Raw genomic sequence first — 15170 nt, forward strand, 5'->3', positions numbered from 1 at the left:
AAGTTTTAGTTTCACTTTGACTTAAAAATGAGCCATTCTGGTCTATAAAGGGACCTTAATAAATTTGCTTACTAAAACAAACAAACAAACAAACAAACAAAAACCCTGAAAAGCTGTATAGGTTCATGGTTGTTTCTATTTTTCATATTATTTTTTTTTATTTGAGAGATCAAAAAGAAGCTTCTGTTTTGTATGTATTTCTCTCAGCTATAAAATACTTTTAGATAACTTAAAGCTTCCTACATAAAATGAACAGTTGTACCTACTGCAGGATAATTTTAGAACATTAATCACAGCAAAAATTTAAATTTAAAAATATACTATCAAACATTGACTTAGATGGTAAAAAGGTTTAACCATGGTCATGGCCACCCCTCTTTCCCTGCCTGTCCATATATTTAAACCTCTTTTTTGGCCAGAGATGGACTGTATGCAAACCACATCCAGAATGCTTTTCGTTTGTGCCACAAAATATGAAGAAAATGTTTTCAGTTTATGGCAACTAGATCCATGACATATGACGCTCCAGGAACTGTTTTTACAGCGCACGAGATGCACAGGAACAGAATCGCAAACTCACAGGATTATTGGCAAGGAAAAACTGGCTACGTGGCTGATGTTAAATTTGCTTTTTAAGACAGCCAGATCAAGAAATGTCTGAAGAATCTGAGACTGCAGCAGTGAGATGATTTTGCAGCTAGTAAACACAGCCTCGGGAAGCCGTGGCAAGGCAGTTTCTTATGAGCCATTTACAGCTTCGAGGAGGAGAGCGCAGTGTGGGCGCCGGAGAGGAAAACCTGACGTGGCCTCCAGGGAGTGTTGCCGCCGGGGGGGAAGTGGAGCCTCTCCCGCCTGCAGCACACACAGCACAGCAGACAGGGAGGGAGAGGCTCCCGGCCCCGCTGTCGCTGTCGTGCACAACCCCACCTTGCCCTCCTGCTCCTGTCTCTGAGGTTCACGGTGGAGGAGGTGAGCTTGTTTGGAGCCAAGAGGTTCGGAGTAAGCGTGGCGTATGTAGAAGCTCTGGCTCCCCAGCCACACACTTCCTTCCTGCTTATACCCTTTGACCATTTTCTTTCTCTTTTACGGTCAGTAGTTACTCGAAGTGTGATCCAAGGATCCTCCCCCTTCCCCACCCAGACCCCTTCAGCAGGGGGTCCATGAGGTCACAACTCTTTTAATAATACTACCATGATACATGCCTTTTAAACCCATTCTCTCACAAGTGCACAGTGGAGTTTTCCAGAGGCTTCATGACATTCAATACTGCAAAAAACTGAATGCAAAAGCAGATAGGAGGATACAGCTGCCGGCTCCTACATCAGACATTAAAGATATTTGCAAAAATATGAAACAGTGGCACTTTTCTCAAATTTTTAATCCTCTAAAATATTATTTTTAATTTAAAAATGTTAACATGTAATAGTGTATTACTAATATTTTTAAATGGATATTTATGAATATTTTAATTTTTTTCTGCCTTTAATTCTTAGTATGGTAAATCTGGCAATTATAACCTACATAAACAAAAGCTCTTTGGGGTCCTTAATGATTTTTAAGAATTGTGACGAGATCCTGAGACTAAAATGTTTGTTTTTTTGTTTGTTTGTTTGTTTGTTTTCCCAACATTTATTTATTTCTGGGACAGAGAGAGACAGAGCATGAACGGGGGAGGGGCAGAGAGAGAGGGAGACACAGAATCTGAAACAGGCTCCAGGCTCTGAGCCATCAGCCCAGAGCCCGACGCGGGGCTCGAACTCACGGACCGCGAGATCGTGACCTGGCTGAAGTCGGACGCCTAACCGACTGCGCCACCCAGGCGCCCCGAGACTAAAATGTTTGAGAGTAACTGCTTAAAATCCTGTCAATTCCGTTGAAATGCTAGTTTCTCTCCAAAGCCCGCTCGGATTGGGTGGCCCACTGTTTTTCTCTGCCCTTTTCTGACTGCTGTGCCACGCAGTTTAGTGCTCACTCCTTGTGGAATTCCTTGCCGTGCTCAATTTCTTCTCCTTATCAATAGCATAAGACCTCTGAGGAAGGGATCATCTGTGAAATGAGTTTTTTTTGAGATGTCCATGATGTACATTGATGAACACAGCATAAATGGTTATTGGTTAATGGTTATTCATATTATTATTATTATTCCCATCTTCAATATAAATATTAAAATTTCCCTAACTCACTGGTTATATTGGCGAACCAATATGCATTTAAAATTTTGTGAACCTTAATAGAAATAGCTATTTGATAAAAAAAAAACCTACATAAAATCAATATGCAATATGGAAAAAACATAAAGGCTCTTTGATCATGGGTCATCAATAAATCGGGTACAAAAGCTGAACATGTTAATCTGTTTAATTCTTATGTGACCAACAATGGCAGTAAAACCTGGCCATAGGCCCTCGCTCTGCATACGCTAGCATTGCACTGGGCGCTTAGTGAGCATTTAGTAAAGCTGGCTGAGTTGACTCTGCTGTTTCAGTAGCTGCCTCTGCTGTTGGAGTAGCCAGTCGTCATCATTCCCTGCGTCCCCACCCCCACCTGCGAGTGGTCCGTGCTTGTGCTTAGGTTCTTCAGAAGGTCCTTCCTGTTAAAGAATTGACAAGCCATTGTGGACTGAGCTAGAAGGCATTAGTTAGTTGGCCAAACTGGATTAGTAGCTGAAAGTGAGCATCCCGGCTTCATACTGCGTTCGTTTTTCTTAGGCAGCCCTCCCTGACTCACAAGATACAAAAATAAATGTAACGTCTTTATACCAGTGTCCTGCTATCAGTCCCCAAATTCCCTTCACAGCTTCTCCCTGGAAGTCTGTGGGTCCCACACAAATAGCACATTGTCCCAAGAGGCTAGCGTTACTTTACCACGGTGTTCCTTAGAGCATGAGGCCTGGCAGGTGGTTCAGTTGCTGAGGAAATGCATGCATGCATGCATGCATGGAGTCTGTACTGTGGCCCTGGATAGACTGTTAAAGCTGATAAGCAGCATCCTTGTTTGAGTAGACTAAGAATATTGTACTGAATTGACTTTATTTTTTTCCCCAAAATGTCTGTGTTTATTCCATAAGAGTTTATTGGAATGTCCTTTGCACTAGCACTGTTTTCAATGATGATAATGCAGTAGTAAATTAAGACTTAGACCCTGCCTTCAGGAACCTTACAACCTAGTAGTATATGCGGCACAAGTGGAAATATATACCGAGTACAGTTGCTAACTCAGAGGGGGGACCCAGCCAGACCAAGAGGGAGGCATCAAGAAAGACTTCATGGAAAAGATTTCCATAAGCCTGCATCTTGAAGGTGGGGAAGAAATTTGCCCTGTGAGTGGGAAGCCAGTCCAAGTAGAAACAGCAGGTACAAAGCCACCGGCACATGAAGCCATGTGGTGTTTAAGGAAAACTGAAAGCACTGTGATTTTGTGAGATGAAGCCGAGAGATGAACAGGTACCAGGCCTTGAATACCATGTAATGAGAATTGGGGTTTATCTTGAAGATGGATGAGAGACATTGCAAAGGCTATGTGGGATTGCACTTTATAAAGGTGATTCTAATGCCGGGGGGCAAGGGGGTGGGGGGGTCTCGAGGTTAAGAAAACCAGTGGAAAAAGTAATTCTTAATAAATTGAGTAAGAAATTGCCAGAATTAAAGCAGTGGCAGTAGGAATAGGGAAGAACGTACATCCTGAAATATTCGGGCATTGGAATCGACAGAGTTTGGTGAGATCAAGACGCTGATGATGGTGCCAGATTTTTTTATTTGAGTGGGATGGTAGTATTCCCAAGTGAGGCAGAAGGAGAAGAACATAGTTTGAGGGAGGGTTATTTCATCTTAGGTGTGTTGCATTTTAAGGACCATGTGGAACGTGAGATGAAAGGCATTGACATTGGGCAGTTTATAGAAGGCTCTGAAGATCGTACGAAAGGTCAGCACTAGAGCGATTTGGGAGTCATCAAGACGTGGAGTGTAGTTAAATCTATGGGAGAAGGTAAGGACGTATGTGTATAATACAAAGAAAAGGAAGGATGAATTCCCAAGGAACATGCCAGTAATGAAAGGACAAGCAGAGAAAGACTCTCCAGCAAGAGTCTGCAAAGAAATGGTCTAAGCGGTGCCACAAGTAATGAATTTGGCCCCTTCTGTGGGGTAAAGGGACTAGACATGATCCATGATAGTTGGGGATCAGAACAAGGCTCAATCCTTGAAGCCAGGAGTTGAGTTGAGTTTCCTCACCACAACCCCTGTGCCCTTGTCCCCGTGTACAGAAGCAGTAACTCATCCAGCACCACCCTGCCCCTGTTTGTGCATCTGAAAATCAACAGCGTTGACAAAGGCCTTGGGTTGGCTGCAAACCCAGGGAGATAGGAGGACTCAGACAACAGCTAAGAGACCAGAAAGTAAAACAGGCTTCCCCCTGGCTCAATGACTGGACCTACAGTATTCTTTTCTTTTTTTTAAGATTTTACTTTTAAGTAATCTCTACACCCAACGTGGGGCTCGAGCTCACAGCCCTGAGATCAAGCGTTGTGTGCTCCACTAACTGAGCCAGCCAGGTGCCCTGGGATCTACAATATCCTGATATCAAGATAGGAAAGGAACACCCAAATGATAAGACTTAAAGATCATTCTGATTTTTAAATGGGAAAGAGAGGTTAAAACAAAACAATTGAATAATATCCATTGTATTTGATAATGGTATTGATAGGGAAAGATCTCAAATTACAACCATTAATAAGTAAATGAGAGATAAAGGTGTTGTGACCACAGATATAAACTTCTTTTAAAAGAAACTTAACTAGAAGAGGAAAGAGGAGGAGAACACAAAACCTAGAAGAGATTTTAGGATTAAAGGGGATGTTTTTAGGAATGTGCGGACTAGAATATTTTACAGAACTTCCAAAGTGCTGAACTTAGGTAGAGGTGACCTGAAACTGCACAGGTAACATTTCCAGATCTTGGAACAATCGTTAATACTTGTGTATTGGCAGCTAAATAGACTCATCTGCCTGCAGCAGAGTTACCTCCACCTGTGTTGCTTGGGCTTTTGATACTATTATTTGTGTTACTTAATTAAATAGGTTCCTTCTGGCCCACTTGGGCTGGGTGCCCCACTTACAGAGCTGAACGTATGGTACCCTCCTGTCTGCCCCAATTCTCCTGGCATCTGTGCCCACCTCCTGGGAAGACCTTCCCAGCACCCTTGCTGGTGTTTTGCTCCACCCCCACATCTGCTGCTTCACTTAAGATGCTTCTTCCGGGACATCTTGCTTGAAGTTAGGCCAGTTGCCAATGACGTGGGCCGTCAAGGTTTTCAGTGTGACTTGTGACTCAGTTAAAAGTTTATAGTAGGCCTGACCCTTGAGCAATACGGGGGTTACGGGGACTGACCCCCTGTGCAGTTGAAAATCCCCCTAGAACTTTTGACTCACCCGTCAAACATAACCACTAATAGCCTACTGGTGACTGGAAGCCTTACCGATAGTGTAAGTCGTCAATTAATACATGTTTTGTATGTTTTATGTATTACATACTGTATTCTTACAATAAAGTAATGTAGAGAAAATGTTTTTTTAAATTGTTGAAAAATATTTATTTATTTTTGAGGCAGAGAAATAGAGCACGAGTAGGGGAGGGGCAGAGAGTGAGGGAGACACAGAATCTGAAGCAGGCTCCAGGCTCCGAGCTGCCAGCACAGAGCCTGACGCGGGGCTCGAACTCACGAACCGGGAGATCATGACCTGAGCTGAAGTCGGATGCTTAACTGACTGAGCCACCCAGACGTCCCAGGAAAGAAAATGTTTTTAAGAAAATTATAAGGAAGAGGGGCGCCTGGGTGGCGCAGTCGGTTAAGCGTCCGACTTCAGCCAGGTCATGATCTCGCTTTCCGTGAGTTTGAGCCCCGTGTCAGGCTCTGGGCTGATGGCTCAGAGCCTGGAGCCTGCTTCCGATTCTGTATCTCCCTCTCTCTCTGCCCCTCCCCTGTTCATGCTCTGTCTCTCTCTGTCCCAAAAATAAATAAACATTGAAAAAAAAATTAAAAAAAAAATAAAAAGAAAATCATAAGGAAGAGAAAATACATTTATAGTACTATCCTGTAAAAAATCCACATAGAAATGGACCCACGCAGTTCAAACCCATGTTCACTCCAGAGTGAACTGTATATAATAATCTGCATCCCAGAATTATGCCCGGAAATTAAACTGATAGCAATGGTGAGTCCTGGGTAAGGGTAGTGGGAGAGGGGACTTGTCCCTATCACTTGAATTTTTTTAAGTGAGAATTAAATTTAAAAGGATCGGCCTGAGTAATCAAATTTGAAAATTAAAACTATGCCATGTCAGAGGTGGTACTAGTAAAGTGGATCTAATTTATTGGATACGTCTGTCTTTCAACTTGGCATATTCCCTAGGAGAGATGTAGGTCTGATCACGTCCCATGAGTAAGGTTAGGCACTGGGCTTGGAGGAGCTCTTGAAGTTTAGCAGGTCTGGCAGTAATCTAGTCCAGGGCCCACGGAATCTTCCCAACTGTATGTGAATCTCAAGACAGTTTGGCTGCTCCGCAAGAGGACCGAGAAAACCAGAGTGCTTCAAATAGTTTCAGTGTTACTTGTGACTCAGTTAAGAGTTTATAGTACGGATGGCTATATATGATCCGGTGGTAGGATTATAGTCTAGTTCTGAACATTTCAAAATGACTTTTGAAAGAATTTGCCATTGCTTATACCTTAGAAGGAAAATAGTGCTGTAGATGACTTCAACTAGATAATTCAAAATGTTGATTTCAGAGCCAAATGTTATGTTTATCTTGAGTACGAGTGCATCTGATACAGAGGTTCACAACCCTGTGGGGAAAGTAAGGAAGCTGTTCTGCAAAAACTGGTTTCCAGAGTTCTTGAAAATTGCCCAGTTTCCCTCGCCTGCCCTTCCCCGTGCTTCAACTCCTTTTCCCTCTCTGAACATAAGCAAGCATCTGAGCCCGCCTACCAAGCAAGCAAAGGACTGAGCTGGCCGCCGTATCCTTCTAAACTTGTCTGGCAACAAGATATGTAATGATGGGTTACTTTGTGAAGCTGGTACAGAATTTAGATACCTGGTGAGTTTAGAGAAGAAGTCATGTTTAGCCTGTGCAGAAACTAATCAGAACAGAGAACTGAAAATTAGGATTGTCCTCTTGATAGTCTGTAATTGACAAAAAAATGAAAGAATCGAATCTATCTCTGAGGTGCTGAGGGTCACGCACAACTACATAGCTGTTATCCTCCGTGAGGGCCAGACCCATCTGGGAAGTTCCAGCCAGTTTCTTCAACTCTCCCCAGTGCCGTTTAATGGGAAGGCTCCAGGCTCTACACTGGCGTGCTGAGTTATCAGGAACATGTCAGGATTTAGTTCAGCTTACGTTTATTGAACTGCTCTATACCAAATTCAAAGATGTGTCACCACAGAGAGCCTTCGTTGTCAAGGAGCCCCTGTTGAGTGTGGAAATCAGACCCTCAGACACTACTGATATTATATGGTATGTCTTAGGGGAGGGACACTTTGTGCAGCCTAGGAGGGTACAGAAAACTTTCAGGAGATAATACCTGAGGCAGATCTTGCAAGAGGATTGGATGAGAATCAGGGTAAGGGCCCTCAGCAGACATTAGTGCATGTGCTGTCGGCAGGGGAACCACATGCAATTCCCATGAATAGGATATGAAGGATATGATGGGGCTAGAGAGATCTTTAATTTTGCCCTAAGGGTAAGGGTAGTGGGTAGTTATTGATTGAATTTGAGCAGTGATCTATTCAGAGGCCACATTTGCTTTTTAGAAAGAAAGATTGCTGGGACAACAGTGTCTGTAGTAGACGGATAGGGCTAATAATGAAAATATCACCAATACTCACCACAGCTCAATTCCATCTGGGATTTATTTATTCAAACACTGTTAAAAAAATAAGCAAAGGGAGAGTGATGACAGATAAGAGGGCAGCAAGGTGCTTTCAAGATTCCCTGAAGCACACTCTCAAACACTGCAGCATGGTGTGGGACTAAAGCTGTACCTCATAATCTGCAGCCTTGGGAAATGGAACGCACTTTCTCAGACAGAAACATTAAGTTTCTTGATCATGAGACAAGGGCACAACTTCCAAATAGTGACAGACTTTCAGACAGCAGTGCGGGTTCTAATCACAGGCGAGTTTCTGTTGGGCTTGTGCGGCCTTGTTTTGGCCACTTTTGCACACACACAGAAGTCCAACCTTAAGCAGGATCTCCTTCTGGTATGTAAAAGGAAGGGACTGCCTTGGGACCTCTAAATGTCTAATATTAAGTGGCTTTCATTTCATATATCTGTATGTTCACATGTGAGTATGTATTTCATATATAAAGAGAGAGACATTCCATCATGAAATAAACACAATTTTCCTTGCATTTATTAGCAACTTGCTATGATCTGATTTGATTTTGAAGAGGCCATTCCAGCCATTAACTGGGAACGGACGCACTGGGGAGGAGCAAGAGTAGAGGCAGGAGACCAGCTAAGAGGCCTCCACAAGTGAGGGATGATGATGGCAGTGGGAAAGAAGAATTCACATACTGTGAATCAGAAGTGACAGGTTGCTGACAAGCTGAGAGAGGGCTGGGATAGGGCAAGAAATCTAGGATGAACCCGAGGTTCTGACCCAAGCAACTGGGTGGAGGATAAGGCAGTGGAGATGGGAGAATGAAGTCCGGGAGGGCAGTGAAGAGTGCTCTTTGGGATGCATTAAATCTGAAGTGATTATGAGACACCCTCATGTCAAATGGAGAAGTTGGAAAGGCAACTTGGCATTTTCCTGATAGAACAAATAAGGTAAAATAAAGGATAGAGGTTTAATATAGGTTTTAGTGTATCAGTTCACATTTTTAAAAAAAGATTTTATGTGTTTGTTTTGTTTGTTTTTAAGTAGGCTCTATGCCCAGCATTGAGCCCAGTGTGGGGCTTGCACTCACGACCCGGAGATCAAGACCTGAGCTGAGATCAAGAGTTGGATGCTTAACTGACTGAGCCACCCGGGCGCCCCTCAATTTTATTCTAAGTAATCTTTACACCCAATGTGGGGCTCGAGCCCAACCCCAAGATCAAGAGTTGCACACTCCACTGACTGAGCCACCCAGGTGCCCCTCGGTTCACATTCCTAACCACTTGCCTTTATTAAGCGTGCAGTTGGTGCCCTGCCCTATACTAGGTGTTTTGTATGTATTCCATTTAAACTTCCAAAGAACCCTGTGAGGAAAGTGCTATTGTTGTTCTCAGTGTTGAATGAGGAAGCTGAGGCTTGAGAGGCTAGGCCGCTGGCCCCGCAGTCCGTGGTGGTAGACAGAAGAGCCCGGATTTGTGCTGGGCTGCCTGAATTCAGAACTGTGCGCTGCCATCTTGCTGTGAGCACGCAGCTCATTGTGATTTTTTTCTCTTTTCAGGGTTTTGGTTTTTTGCACTGAATGTAGTCTAGACTCATCTTCACGGGCTTGTGTTGCCCCAGAATACTGTCGAAGGTAAGTTTTTAAAATTTAAATCTGTGTATTGGCAGTGAGATGGGAGAGTCTTCATCTTAAAAAGAAGAAAAGTACATTTTGACGTTATCACTCCTTCCCCAGGTTGTTCCATGAGGGTCTTTAAAGTGGCCACCACATCATCACATCAACTGATTGCATTTCTACTTCAGTAGGTCCCTTTAAAAAGCACATCAATCTAAATGATTGACACTGACATTCGGTACCTCATCCTTTTTATAAAGCTAGAATTTGTTATTAGGATTTAGCAATCCCACAGTTTCCTGTGAGCATATTCCTAGCTTGTCTGCCTCTAGCCTGCCCTTACTCCGGTCTGTAGTCCACCTTACTGCCAGAACCAGCTTTCTAAATGATATATTTACCTGTGTCACTCCTTTGCTTAAACAGCTCTCATGGCTCCCAGTTGCTACAGATACCATCCTATAAACCACTTCAAAATCTAATTCCAATCAATGTTTCTGGCTGCTTTTTTAGTGAGCCCCTATCTGTTGTAGGCCTTACTAGGTCATTTTCTATTTCCCAAATATTTAGTTGTCTTTCATGGCTTTGTGCCTTGGTCAATGCTCTTCTCTTTGGTTAGAGTTTGGAATAAGAGGGGAAAATACAAGCTATCCACTCTTCTTTCCTGTATCTTTCCTACTGTCCCCTTCTCCCAGACCCTCTGGGCAGAATTTCTTTTTCATCTGTATTCTAGGAGGGCCTGTTATTATTACAGTAATAAAGCAGGGTTTTACAGTAGAGTTATTTATTTGTCTCTGCCTCCTTTACTAGTCTATAAACCCTTTGGGACTTCTTGGAAAGGAGCTAACTGGTTTTTCAGTGCCTATTGGCTGCTCCTAGATACTTGCTGAGTGCTATGCGTATAGTATTTAATTTAATCCTTATAACCCCTCCTCCTGACCAGTATTATGGATGAAAATAATGAAGATCAGAAAGTTAAGTGCCCAAGATTACACAGCTAATAAGTGACAAAGAATACTGATTTTGCTCCTTCAAAGCCAAAGCTCATTCGGCTGCACCACTCCAGCTGAGCCCTGGGTGGCATGTGGTAGGGACCCAGTAGATATTTATTGAATTGATATCTATTGCAATTTAAATAAAAAGGACTTTAGTTGATTCAGTCATGCCTACATAGAAATATATTGAGTGTCTATTAAATTCCAGGTATACAGTTTTAAGCAAACTGTGTATACAGACATTAATGAGATACAGTATCTGGTATCAGAGGGTTGACAGTCTACTAAGGGAGGCATCTATGTAAGGAAGTAAAGTCAGTGGCATGTTATAGATCACGTACTAGATTTCAGACAAGATCCGCTGGGGACACTGAGGAAGGAATCACCAGTTCTGCCTGGTGGTGGATCCGGAAACACTTTGTAAAAGCTGAGTCTTGAGTGATGAGAGTAGGTATTCTCTGGCGGTACCCGGGGAGACAAAGGCAGAGGGAGTGTTACAAGCAGAACGATGGAAACCAGAAACAATCTGGCATATTCGTGAAGCTGTAAGTAGTTCATTACGGCTGGAACAAAGGGAAGAAGAGGTCTGGCGCACGACACTGGGAGACACAGGTGAGGGCTGGATCCCGGAGGGCCTTGAAAACATTAACATATTTGCCAACTTTTAGAGAAGACCTGGCGCAGGTGCTGTGTGATGTATGGTTTTACTCATATCTGGTCATTAACACTTGTCGAGTCCTGTCCCATGTGCGCTGAAGCACTGCCAGGTCATGACTGTCGGTCACTTACCATGGATGGCAAGCTGGTGATAGCTCTGAGGCGGAATCATGTGCTGAAGCAGAAATCAAATGCTTATGTTGTCACGTCATCTTTGACAACTTTACTACCACTTGTACGCCCCCTCCAGGACCTTTTCACACAAGTGGACTTTGCCTTGACTTTTCATCAGTCTGGTAACACTGATACACTTGGCCCCTTTGTCACTTCACAAGTGGAACCCCTAACTCAGCCATATACTTCCACATTGCCTTCTTTATTTTCCCTCCATTTTGTCAAAAGGGCAGTAAAACTCAAGTAGACTGTTAGACACGACTATAAGCCTTGGCTTCAAACAAGAATGTCACCAAGGCTTTTTCAAGAAACACCTTAAAAATATTAAGAATAGTTCTAAAACCACGCACGCACACACACACACACACACACGCACACATGCACACACGCACACACACGCACACTCACACAGAGTAAATTAAAGAAAGAACAAATAGAAAAATAGGTGTTGATATGACATATAGTAAGTAGACAGATACATGGTGTTAATCAGGAAAGATTTTTCGAAATAAAAATTGGAAGCTAGGAGGATAGAGAGGCTGATTGGCAGTGAGGGGAAGGGCTTTCAAATGTGGTGTGGACTGCATAAATAGAAATTAAGTTAGCAAGTTGTGTGCAGAGAATAGGAAGATTTTCCAGAGTGAAGTGGTATAGTGGGTGCACGGGGAGTAGCTAGAAATAGAGCTGAAAAGTTTATGAAGTAAAAGTCTGCTATTCATGTTATGGTAATGGGACAGTTGGGAAAATCAGACTGATGCAGAGGAGAGGTTCTGAAGCGGAGAAGTTCCAGATATTGGTTGGAATTGAAGGGACCTGATAAAAAACATTCTCTCCACTACCTAAGTTCTAAACCACAGACATAGAGGGTGAGGGAGTAAGGCAGGTGGAGATCAAATTTTCACTTCTATTACTAATAAAGTTGACATAGAACTGGCTCGTTTCTAACAGCAAGTCGGTTTTCTAATACTCAGCTCTGGAACTTAACAGGTTTCTTTACCCAGCAGCACTATCAGGGATAGACCTGCCTCCTAGAAGAAGGGAGGAGCAGAGCAAAACTAAGGGCCCCACGGGAAAAGGGCTGGAGGAGGGGCACGCCCAGTCTCCCTTCCAGACTCAATGACTGGACAAGTCACTTCACCCTGACAGCCTGCGTTAGGGATATAAGGCCAACAGTAGTAAAGGGATATTGCCCCACATGGAAGGAAACATTGAGAGCCAGCAAGTTTTCCTCCCCTAACCCATGTTGGCTCTTGTCTCCTCATGCGTTGGTCTGAAGTATAATCCAGGTCTTGTGAGGTGTGTCCCTCCCCTCTAGGGCAGAGGGGGTCTCAAGACAGTCCTGCTCCCACTTTCAAGAGGACAACCCCCCACTACCACCCACTCTTCTCTCGGGTATTCTCTTGGGCAAAATTGATGAGCCAAATAGATTTTGCCCCCAGGTACCCTAAAATGGATCAGAACAGTATATAAATTAACATCAACTCCAAGGGTCAACAAATTGTTTCAGCACTGTCCCCACAGCCACCCAGTTAAGAAAGCACTGTCCTGCTCAGGAGCAATAATTCCTGATCAAATTATATTCCCAGAACGCAGTACTCAGTCTTACTAAAGGCTGTCGCAAAGCCACGGTGGCATCCGAGGGAGGGATCTGAGAATCAATTTGAAGTCTGGAAAAGATGGGAAAGTGATTTCGTAGGCAAAAGTAGTGAATATCCCAGGCGATACTGGATGATAAAGAACCTCTAAGGTTCTTTGATCTCCACCTGCCTTACTGAGGGAGGGAAGACGGCTGAGGTCCTCTTGTTTGAGCCTCTCCAAGGTATCCAGTTAGCCCATGCCAGTGTGCGCCATCCATGACGTGGACACTTCCACCCGATTTGGAAAACTCTGCCAGCAGGAGGTGAAATTTGGAACTGGGCCTTTCCTATGTCTGGAAAAAACCCAACCAGTGTACACTGTCTTCTGCTTTAAAGATTAATCCTTGAAGCATCTCCTTCTTTTTGCAATATTTAGGGATTTATAGTAGTGACAGCCCCAGGTACCAAGTTCCCTCCCTCCCTCTAGAAGTTCCCTGCCTTCCTGCCTTTTAGGAGTATAGTGAGAAACCTCTTCATTTCCATTGCCTGTGTAAGCCGAGCACAAACAATTCAAACGTAGAACCTCACTGGTTTCGTAGCGCATGCGCTGTGTGAAATTCAGCTGCCTCGCAGCTTATGCACAGCAAATAATTGTCCCCCTCGTTAATATCTAAAAGGCCTGTATGAAGAAAGTCTGTTTTCCCTAAAGTCTAATCTTTGCCTCAGCCATGCCTGCTTAGGAAAAGCTGTGCCTGCATAATTCAAGGTCAGGCAGCAGCCTTCTGTACTTTGAGGCCACCCAAGCCTGCTAATGCTCTATTCCCTTTGCTGAGGCCAGCACGGCTGGCATTTGCTTGCTAGGCCAGAGTGGCCGATGTAGGCTGAGGCCGCTTGCACGGCTGACATTTCGATGAGCTTTTCAGTACCGTCGCCGCCGCCCGCCACCACCGCCATGACTGACTGTGGCCCATTTCTTTGCTGCCGCCAGCAAAGCCCACGTGCCTGGTGTATGCCGTCTCGTCTCTATAGAAACAGCCACTTACCTGAAGACAAAGTTACCATAACTACAGTCACCACTAATGTCAAAATACAGCGTGGCTGGTGGTTTGTAAGCTTCTAATTCAGCCTCAGTAGTGTAAACCTGGTACTTGACAGTAAAAACGCGTGTGGCCTGATGCAACCTCTACAAGGGTAAAGCATGTTGCTCTCTCACTAAAGACCAAGGCCCAAAGTCCTGACCCAACAGAAGCCTTAGAAATTCCATATGCATTTTATTTCACTCCTCCAATTTCCCTTCATGTGTATTTACCAAAACTCTAGTCCCATGCACCAGATAGTATGGTCTTTGAGAGACCCAGTAAATAGCACTCTTTTTCCCTTGGCTGAGTTCTGTATCAATTGAGAAATCAGATAAAAGAGTGGGGCATTTATTACTAATAAAGCTATAGTGGGGAATGTGGCTTACATCTACAGGCAAGTGAAGTTCCTAGCACTGAACAGGCTTACCTAGTCCCAGGCAATTGTGAGGGGCCTTCATTTAGGGGAACTAGCACAGAGGAAAATGCATGCTCCTTGGGGGCAGCTGGCTTCCAAAAGGAAGAGAGAAGGGCTGACCTCACAGGCCTTGTTTCTCCTGACATTAGAAAAGATCCATTGGGATGGGACTTGTGGAAGGTGGAGAGAGGAGCCAGAGGGAAAGCTCAGGAGAAGCGAAGGAGGGTTCCTCTTTTCCAGCACATTAAAATGGAAACGGGGGGCGCCTGGGTGGCGCAGTCGGTTAAGCGTCCGACTTCAGCCAGGTCACGATCTCGCGGTCCGCGAGTTCGAGCCCCGCGTCGGGCTCTGGGCTGATGGCTCAGAGCCTGGAGCCTGTTTCCGATTCTGTGTCTCCCTCTCTCTCTGCCCCTCCCCCGTTCATGCTCTGTCTCTCTCTGTCCCAAAAATAAATAAATGTTGAAAAAATATTAAAAAAAAAATAAAATGGAAACGGCACAGAAATCATTGGGGTGTTTTTCTTCATCAGCTGTGCTTGTAATGTATCATCTATGAGATACAGTCTATTTCTGTAAAGCAGAATGAGCACTTAAGGACATTTGTGAGGCAATTTGCATACGACATCTTTCTAGGTAGGTTACTGAGTGTTTCCGGTGCTATTAATTTAATTTTCATGGAAAGAATAAGTTTGTTTCTGCACAACTGTCATTAACAGTTGAGGGGCAAAACCAGCTTAAGAAAGCCTGTTTCACTTGCTGGAAGCATGTGTTTCCCGCAAGGAAT

At 44.0% G+C, this 15170-nt stretch overlaps 1 protein-coding gene across 2 annotated transcripts in view; it reads left to right on the forward strand.

Moving 5' to 3' along the window:
• Positions 1-15170, forward strand: part of TNRC6B (trinucleotide repeat containing adaptor 6B) — a 254962-nt gene that overhangs the window by 51617 nt on the left and 188175 nt on the right. For both annotated transcript variants that reach the window (XM_043562671.1, XM_043562670.1), the window contains exon 2: positions 9437-9511. The gene's annotated coding sequence lies outside the window, so the exon portion shown is untranslated. The remainder of the gene's footprint in view (positions 1-9436; positions 9512-15170) is intronic.

This window comes from Prionailurus bengalensis, chromosome B4, assembly GCF_016509475.1.
Source record: "Prionailurus bengalensis isolate Pbe53 chromosome B4, Fcat_Pben_1.1_paternal_pri, whole genome shotgun sequence".
Taxonomy (NCBI): Eukaryota; Metazoa; Chordata; class Mammalia; order Carnivora; family Felidae; genus Prionailurus; species Prionailurus bengalensis.